Source organism: Acanthochromis polyacanthus, chromosome 12 (assembly GCF_021347895.1).
Source record: "Acanthochromis polyacanthus isolate Apoly-LR-REF ecotype Palm Island chromosome 12, KAUST_Apoly_ChrSc, whole genome shotgun sequence".
Taxonomy (NCBI): Eukaryota; Metazoa; Chordata; class Actinopteri; family Pomacentridae; genus Acanthochromis; species Acanthochromis polyacanthus.
Window position 1 is genome coordinate 38,938,789 of NC_067124.1, and position 8,332 is coordinate 38,947,120.

The window sequence follows — 8,332 nt, forward strand, 5'->3', positions numbered from 1 at the left end:
TTCCACGCTGTATCTTTCCTTTATAAGACAGTAAGTTCATAATTCTGGTTTACATCAAATATCAACATTTTTCTCTAAACCTAAGGAACATATTACTCCTCAAAAAAGAGACAAAAACAAGAAAAGTAAAACAAAAAATGACCCGAAAATAGACAAAAAGCAAGAAAAACAAAACACGAAATGACCCCGAAAAAGACACAAAACTGTCACAAGGAGACGCAAAATGACACAAAACAAGAAACGCAAAACACCCACAGTGTGATCATCAACTTAGTAAGAGGCCCTAATCTGAATAGCTAAACCATTAACTTAAAAGAAACACAGTGCTGGTGACAAAACGTTTCCTGGCTTCACACTGAATTGTTGGAAAAGCCATGCTGTTCTGCATTCATTGACATGACCATGAGCGACATGAACATGACAAAACTTTCCATCAACTGTAATGAAGAAGCTCTCCATTAATCAAATCAAACGCCTTCTTGAAGTCGATGAAACAACCAAACGTAGACCTTAAACAACCAAATGTAGACCTTAAACAACCAAACGTAAACCTTAAACAACCAAACGTAAACCTTAAACAACCAAACGTAAACCTTAAACAACCAAACGTAAACCTTAAACAACCAAACGTAAACCTTAAAGAACCAAACGTAAACCTTAAACAACCAAACGTAGACCTTAAACAACCAACGTAGACCTTAAACAACCAAACGTAAACCTTAAACAACCAAACATAAACCTTAAAGAATCAAACGTAAACCTTAAACAACCAAACGTAAACCTTAAAGAATCAAACGTAGACCTTAAACAACCAAACGTAAACCTTAAAGAACCAAACATGGACCTTAAACAACCAAATGTATATCCTTTCTCCTTAATTCTTGCTTGTATCAGGGAATTGACTTCAGACATATGGTGACTACATGCTCTAGATTTTCTAAACCATCTACAAGCGAACCTGTCCTCTCGAGTTGGTCTACAAGAATGTGATTTAAGACTGATGAATACAACTTAAACACACAACTAGTTCAGGGTCCAAGCACCACATAGGGGTGAGAGGAACCTATTGGAATGCAAGGAATTATTATTATACTCTTTTTTGCGGAAGAAACTTCAGCCCCCAGACCACGTTTCACCTACAACTACGAAATTCAGTGCACATGTGTGCCTCGCCAGGAAGCACAAAAAGCCTCTTGCACTAATACCCAAAACCCAACAGGAAGTCGGCCATTTTGAATTATGATTCACATTTTAGACAATTTTGTGTAATTGTTGGACATTTTCAAAAGCTATAAACTCAAATAGAGAGAGCTGAAATTTGTCCAGGATGTACACCAGGCATGGGTGATCAAAGTTATCAAATTGCTCGCCAAAAATGTGAGGGCGTAGAAATTGCGACCAGCGTAATGAGGCCAGTTTGGATGTTTCACCATCGAACAGGAAGTGTTGTCGAACTACCCTCTACATGCTCCAATCTGCCTGAAACTTTACATGTCATTAGAGTTCAGCCCTAATTACATCCATAGGCCGATATACTATCACAATCATAGCGCCCGCTGTTGGCCATTTTGAATGTCCCGCCATGAAACAGGAAGCGCTGTCTAACCACCCTCTACATGCTCCAATCTGCCTCAAACTTTACATGTGTGATCAGAGTCCGGTCTTAATCACATCCATAGGCCGAAATACACTCTTAACTGCAGCACCAGCTCATGGACATGCTTGGGAAAGCTGAGCCAGAAGGATGCGAGGACCCAACCGAAGCTGCTTGCAGCTTTGCTTAGACCTGTACCTCTATAGCTAAGAGGCAGCTTGGGGTCATTTCTTATAGATTTAGGAATAGGTTCTAAAACAGGTTTCTGTCACTGTGGAGGAAATGTGCCACTGTCAAAACAAGACTGAAATAGTTCATGAAACACGCTGAATAATGTCAGCAACTTTAGAGCTTCATAGGAAAGTTCATCATCATTTGTATTTGTGTTGCGTCTCTGTTACTGTAATAAAGACTCAGCTCCTCTGTGGTCCACATTCATCTGTTTACAATAAATGACGCACACAACATGACCAACAACCCAACAGTCCTCAATGAAATAAGAGCTTTAGAGCTTCACGGTGCTCTGCTCTCTGATTGGATCAAATGTCTGTAATATTTAGGTAAAGAATGATGTTAATCTTCTAATGAGGTTTCTGTTTTTTCTGACGACAAGGAAACAGATCAACAAGAAAGGAGGAGATGATTCACCTTCATGACATCCATCAGAGCATCTCAGGCTAATCAGCTAACTACTGTCAGCCCTCAGTTTCACAGAAACCTGCAGAGTTCTGCGAAGAGGACCCAGAACAGGCCAGAGAACATCAGAACCTCATGAAGGAACAACAACAGCTGCAGACCGAGCGTGGAGATGTTTCAGAAGAAGAGTTTGACGCAGGAGGAAGCAGGTGAGAGAATCCGAGGGCGGAGGTGGGACTCCCTGCAAGCGTCTGTTTCCAGTCACATGACGAGGAACCACCAGACTCCCACAGCTGCTCATAAAACCAGAAACACCGCAGGCGCTGCAGCAGAAGGAAGGAACTCAGAGACGCTCAACCTTTCCACCAAAACAGAAGCATGAGGCTGCCGGAGCTCCTCAGTGGAGGGATCTTACTCTTCTTCTTCTTCATCACAGGTAACCTTCATCCTCACACCAAACTGCACCGACCTTTGGGTTCTTATGAGTTTTCTGAGGAAACCTGATGTTTCTGCTGCAGATGTTCGCTCTCAGACGGTGGAGGTTCTGGTGGCTGCCGGTTCTCAGGCGGTTCTTCCCTGTAAATGCAGCAGTTTGTCCTCAGATTCAGCCATCATCTGGAGCAAAGAACACAGAGGGTAAGAAGTTAGAGGAGCTTCAAACAGCTTCAAAGCAGGCAGGAGGACTCATAGAAACATCTGGATTTCCAGATTTGATCTTCTTTTAGAGTCCAGCTTCAATCCAGTCTTCTTTAAAACATGATGGAGCTTTAAAAATAAAACACCATCTAAAGGCTGAGGAATTAATAAAACCGCAGACTTTAACGCGTTATCTGTCCAGAGTCTTACAGTATTTATGTACAGTGGATAAATTCAATTAAATAATTTCTAATTACATTTTATTTCCTATACAGGGATTTATTTTGATTCAATATGATGTTGTTCTGTTTCTCTCTGGAGAATGAGACCCCATGTCTCAATGAGATTATCTGTATAAATAAAGGTTAAATAAAATTAAAATTTTAAAAAGTATATTTTAACTTAATTTCATATATAGTGGCTGATATATATAAAATAAAATAAAATTTAGTTTAACCTAATTTAATTTAATATGATACATTTTAACTTCATTTCATGTACAGTGGCCTAATTATATAAAATAAATTTTGTTTAATTTAATTAAATTTAGTTGCTTGTATAGTATTTACTTTACTTTAATATGTAATTGAAATTTTTTAAGTTAATATATTTTAACTCAATTTCATATATAGTGGCTGAACTATATAAAATAAAATAAAAATTGATTTTGATTTAATTAATATATGTTAACTTCATTTCATGTACAGTGGCTTTATTATAGAAAGTAAATTTTGTTTAATTTAATATATTTTAACTTCATTTCGTGCACAGTGGCTGAATTATGTTAAATAAAATAAAATTTAGTTTGATTCGATTTAATTTTATTTAATTTAGCATATTTTAACTTCCTTTCATGTACAGTGGCTTAATTATATAAATAAAATTTTGTAATTTAGTTAAATTGAATCTTATAGTATTTAATTTTTTATATTTAAAATTCATTTCATGCAGAGTGGCTGAATTATCAAAAACTAAATAAAGTTTAATTTAATTTAATTTAATTTTGTGTGCAGCGTGTTAATTTAATTCAATAACATTTTTGATGAGGTTGCTTTGTTTTGTTTATTGTATTTTACTTTATTTTTTTCTATATACTGGCTTTATTTTATTAACTATATTTTATTTTTATATAGTGGCTTTACTTAATTTAATTTTACTTTATTTTTTTCTATACAGTGGCTGTATTTTATTTTCTATCGGCTTTATTTTCTATAATTTTTTTCTCGTTTTAATAAATATTTTACACGTACATTGTCGATGAGTCAGATGTGCTGCTGTAGCGTTAACACCTCACCTGTCCTCACCTGTCCTCACCTGTCCTGGCCCTGCAGCACCGTGTGGAGGAAGCAGCGCAGCGGTCTGCAGATCCGGGGCTCCAGCTGGGCCCAGAAGGGAACCCAGCGGGTCCAGTGTCCTCACCAGCAGTTTGAACGAGGAGACTTCAGTCTGCAGATTGACGCCGTGACCAAGGAGGAGGAGGAACCTACACCTGTATGTTGGACGTCGGACGCTGGGTCACTCAGAGCGTCGTCACACTCAGAGTTCTGACAGGTGAGAAGCTCTCAGGTGTTCGAAGCGGCATCCATCTGCACATAGTAGAGGTAGTAAACTAGTTAGGTTTCACTTTTTAACACTTTATAACAGAGAAACCCACTGATGGGTTTTAAGACGTGTTTTCTTTTTTTTAAAAATCACCAAAATGACACCATTTATCAGCCAAAAACTCTAAAAACAGAATAAGAACCAAAAGATTCTCAACTTTCAGCTGGTCTTTGAACGCACCATGTGTTATCTCTGGTTCCATCAGGAAAATTAACCAAATGTGAGCTTCAATGTGTCTCGTTTTTGTCATCTTGTGTCTCGTTTTGTCATTTTCTGTCTCCTTTTTGTCGTTTTGTTGTTTTGTTGTGTTGTTATTGTCTCATTATTGTTGTTTTGTGTCTTTTTTTGTCATTTTGTGTCTCATTTTGTGTCTCGTTTTGTTATTTTGTCGTTTTGCGCCTCTTTTTGTCATTTTGTATCTCAGTTTTGTCATTTGTGTCTCGATTTTGTGTTTTCTGTCTCATTCGTGTCGTTTTATGTCTCTTTGTGACAGTTTTGTCTCTCTGTTGTCTCCTCATCCTGTAGATGTTTTTCTATCTCCATGTTTCCAGACTTTTCCTCTCTACTCTGCTCATCATCAGTAGAAAGATGTTTCTCCATGCTGAATGTATCTCCATCAACCTGCTCCTCTTTTCACTGTTTCTGAGCCATGCTGACTTTATTTTATTCATCCAGTAGCTTTGATTTTCCTCTCAGTCTGTCTGTGGAAACACTGCCTGCAGTTCAACCTGAAAACTATCTGAATTTTTGTGGTTTAGAATTTATTGTTTTTTACAGAATTTGATTGAAGCAAATGATTAATTATTGGATAACGTTTAAATGAGGCACTCAGAATGAAGTGATTTTGGTTTATTTTTCTGATGGGTGGTTCTAAACCTGTCAGAAATGTGAAAATCTGATGATTCTTTCTGATGAATCATGTCATTTTTGCTGATTAGATAAGTGGCTCCTGCAGAAGATAACTGGATGATGAATGATTGGGTTAATTGTGACGGTGTTGGTGGTTCGTCTCTGTCCTCAGTGTCGGTGTCTCCTCCGGTTCCTCTGTGGGGAAAACAACGTCTCGCTGGGCTGTGACGTAAGTCCTCGGCCTGACCAAGTTCTTTCAGCTGGAGGCTTAACGGCAGCCTGTACGTTCCTGGAACCTCTCAGGCTTCGTGGTGAAGGCCAGTCTGAGGGCTGTCGGGGAGCTGGAGCTGTGAGGTGATGTCTGGAGGCCGACGGGTCGAAGCTTCAGCACTCTGACCGTCAGAGGTGAGATCTGAGCTGGAACCTAGCCCAGCCTCGGGTTCTTCAGGTTCTAAACCAGGAGTGTCAAACATGCGGCCGCGGCCCAAAACCGGCCCTCCAGAGTCCAATCCGGCCCTCAAAGTGTAAAAATTCCAGAGAAGACATTAACTGCAGATTGTAAATTAGTAAAACTATAAATTTAAAATAATTTCTGGACAAGTTGTTTTAATCATAAAGTAAATATTTTTATTGCTGATTGTTCTTTTGCTGCTTTTGTGTGTCATTTTTTGTAATATTTTGTCTCATTTTGGTTGTTTTTGTCTTTTCTTGTCTGATTGTTGTTGTTTTATCGTGACTAAATGTTGTGTTTCCTTTGTAGACACTGTAATGTGTAAATGATAAACTGAGGATATTATTGCTGAAATTGAACTTTTCTGAAGAAACTTCAGGTTGTTCATAATGTTTTGTGCATTAAATGTGAACATTTGAAGAACATATTTTTTTTGGCACAAAAACAGAGGAAAATCTGGAGTTTTATGGATTAAATGCTGTAATTTAACTGGTCCGGCCCAGTTAAGATCAAACTGGGCTTGAACTGCAATGAATTTGACACCCGTGGGTTAACACTTGTCTTCATGCGACAGGAATCCTGCAGCCGTCCAGGGAAGACGCTCGTCTTTACGCCGCCGTCGGTTCTGCCGCTTCGCTGCCCTGCATCTTCTCTCCGGGCCTGGAGCCTTCAGAGTCTCTGTGGGAGAAACTGAAACCCAGTTCTCTGTTCAGATCTGCAGTCGACCGACTTCCTGCTTCCTTCTCTTCCTCCTCGTCTCCGGCTCAGCTGCCCTGGGATAAATCCGCCCGTCTGGACCCGGTCGGGTTGGAGGATGAAGGCCGGTACCGGTGTTCTGGTACCTTGGAGGGACAGAGGCTGGCTCGGAACATGAAGCTCATCGTCGCTCAAAGTGCGTTTTATACAGATTCAGTTTGAGCAAAATCCCACAAAATCATTTTCTATAAATGAATATTTTTACCATAAATCCTCTGAACTTCTCCTGTTTCCTCTCAGTCGTCCAGACGAAGGAAAAAGGTTCTGTGACGCTGAGCTGCCAGCTGAGCGACTCCAGCGACGTCACCGAGTACGACTGGGTCCAGACGACCTCCGACCCGAACGGCACCGAGTCCGTCCGATCCGTCCTGAAGGGGAAGACGGTCAGAATCAGCCCGGAGTCGGAGCAGAACCAGTGGACCTGCCGCTTTCACGGGAAAGAAGGACTTCTGGGAAACATAACGCACCAGGCTCAGCTGATAGGTGGGTTCTGGTTCTGTTCTGCAAAGAAGAACACAAGACTCACAAAGAGGCACGAAGATAGAACTTTAGTTCAGCTACAGCAGATGTTAAGAAAATTAAATTCTGCCTCCAGCTCATAATAGGAACAAAAAACAAGATGGAAGATGGAAAGATGAGAAGCAGATGTTTACTGAGGAGGAAGAACAAGAGATTACCATAAACTACCATAAAAAGACACTAAACAACCACAAAAAGACATAAATTACCACAAAATGTCACAAAATTACCATAAAAAGACATAAAATACTACAAAAAGACACAAAGCAATCATAAAGAGATACTAAACAACCACAAAAAGACACAAAATTAACACAAAGACACAAAATGTCACTAATACCACAAAAAGACCAAAACTGACCATAAGAGACACTAAGAAGGACAAGAGACTAAAGTAAAAATGCACTTTATATAAGTGAGCGTTTCTCTGCTGGTTTTTCTGCAGGCGGTCTGACTGGACCTGGTAAATCCTCGGTTCCGTCCCAGAACACGCCTGCTGTGGTTGGACTCAGTCTGCTGCTCCTGGTTCTGCTGCTGGTTCTGGCTCAGATGTACAAAAACCACCAAAGGTAAAAACTTTTCATACTCGTGGCTTTTTAAAAAATTATTATTTCCTTTGAAGATCGAAAAATGATCGGATTTGTTTCCAGAAAATGTTTTCCATCGGTTTTAGTGGAAACTGAACAATGGTCTGAATTTATATAAGATCATTCCAGGACTGGAGGACATCTGGGCTTCAACATGTTTGAAAATAAACCTTTTATTAGTTTTCTGCTCCACATTGATCAATAATAGGTATTGATTGGCTCAGCTTCCACATCAATGGTAGCATTTTATTCCATGTTTTCTGTGCTGTTTGCTAACTCTACTCTAATCCATCTGTGATCTTTTTCTCAGCAGTAGAAGCTAGATATTTAGCTAGCTGTTACTGCTGACCAAGAGGACAAACTGACTGATGGAAAACAGTCCAAAGAATTAGTCTGATCCTGGAAATATGAGGTAGAGTGAGACATTCAATCAAGGCTGATGATGGGATGAAATATGGAAAATAGGAGAGAGGACATAGCTTTGCTCTACACATTCTATAGGAAAACTGTTGAATGATGAAAACAACACAGAAAATGACAGAAACGAGACATAAAACGACAAAAACAAGACAGAAAATGACAAACGAGACATAAAATGCAAACAGAAAATGACAAAAAGATCAACAACAGGATTGTTTGGGGACACGTTCCATGTATAATAATTATTTATTACAATATATTCACCGTAACCTTATCTCTCAT

General features: G+C 39.3%; 1 protein-coding gene and 1 pseudogene across 1 annotated transcript in view; one reads left to right on the forward strand and one right to left on the reverse strand.

Moving 5' to 3' along the window:
• The window catches only part of LOC127536340 (synaptobrevin-like), an 84,073-nt gene that overhangs the window by 24,394 nt on the left and 51,347 nt on the right, over positions 1 to 8,332 (reverse strand). The gene's annotated exons all lie outside the window — the stretch shown is intronic.
• On the forward strand, positions 2,405 to 7,616 carry LOC127536339 (lymphocyte activation gene 3 protein-like; annotated as a pseudogene).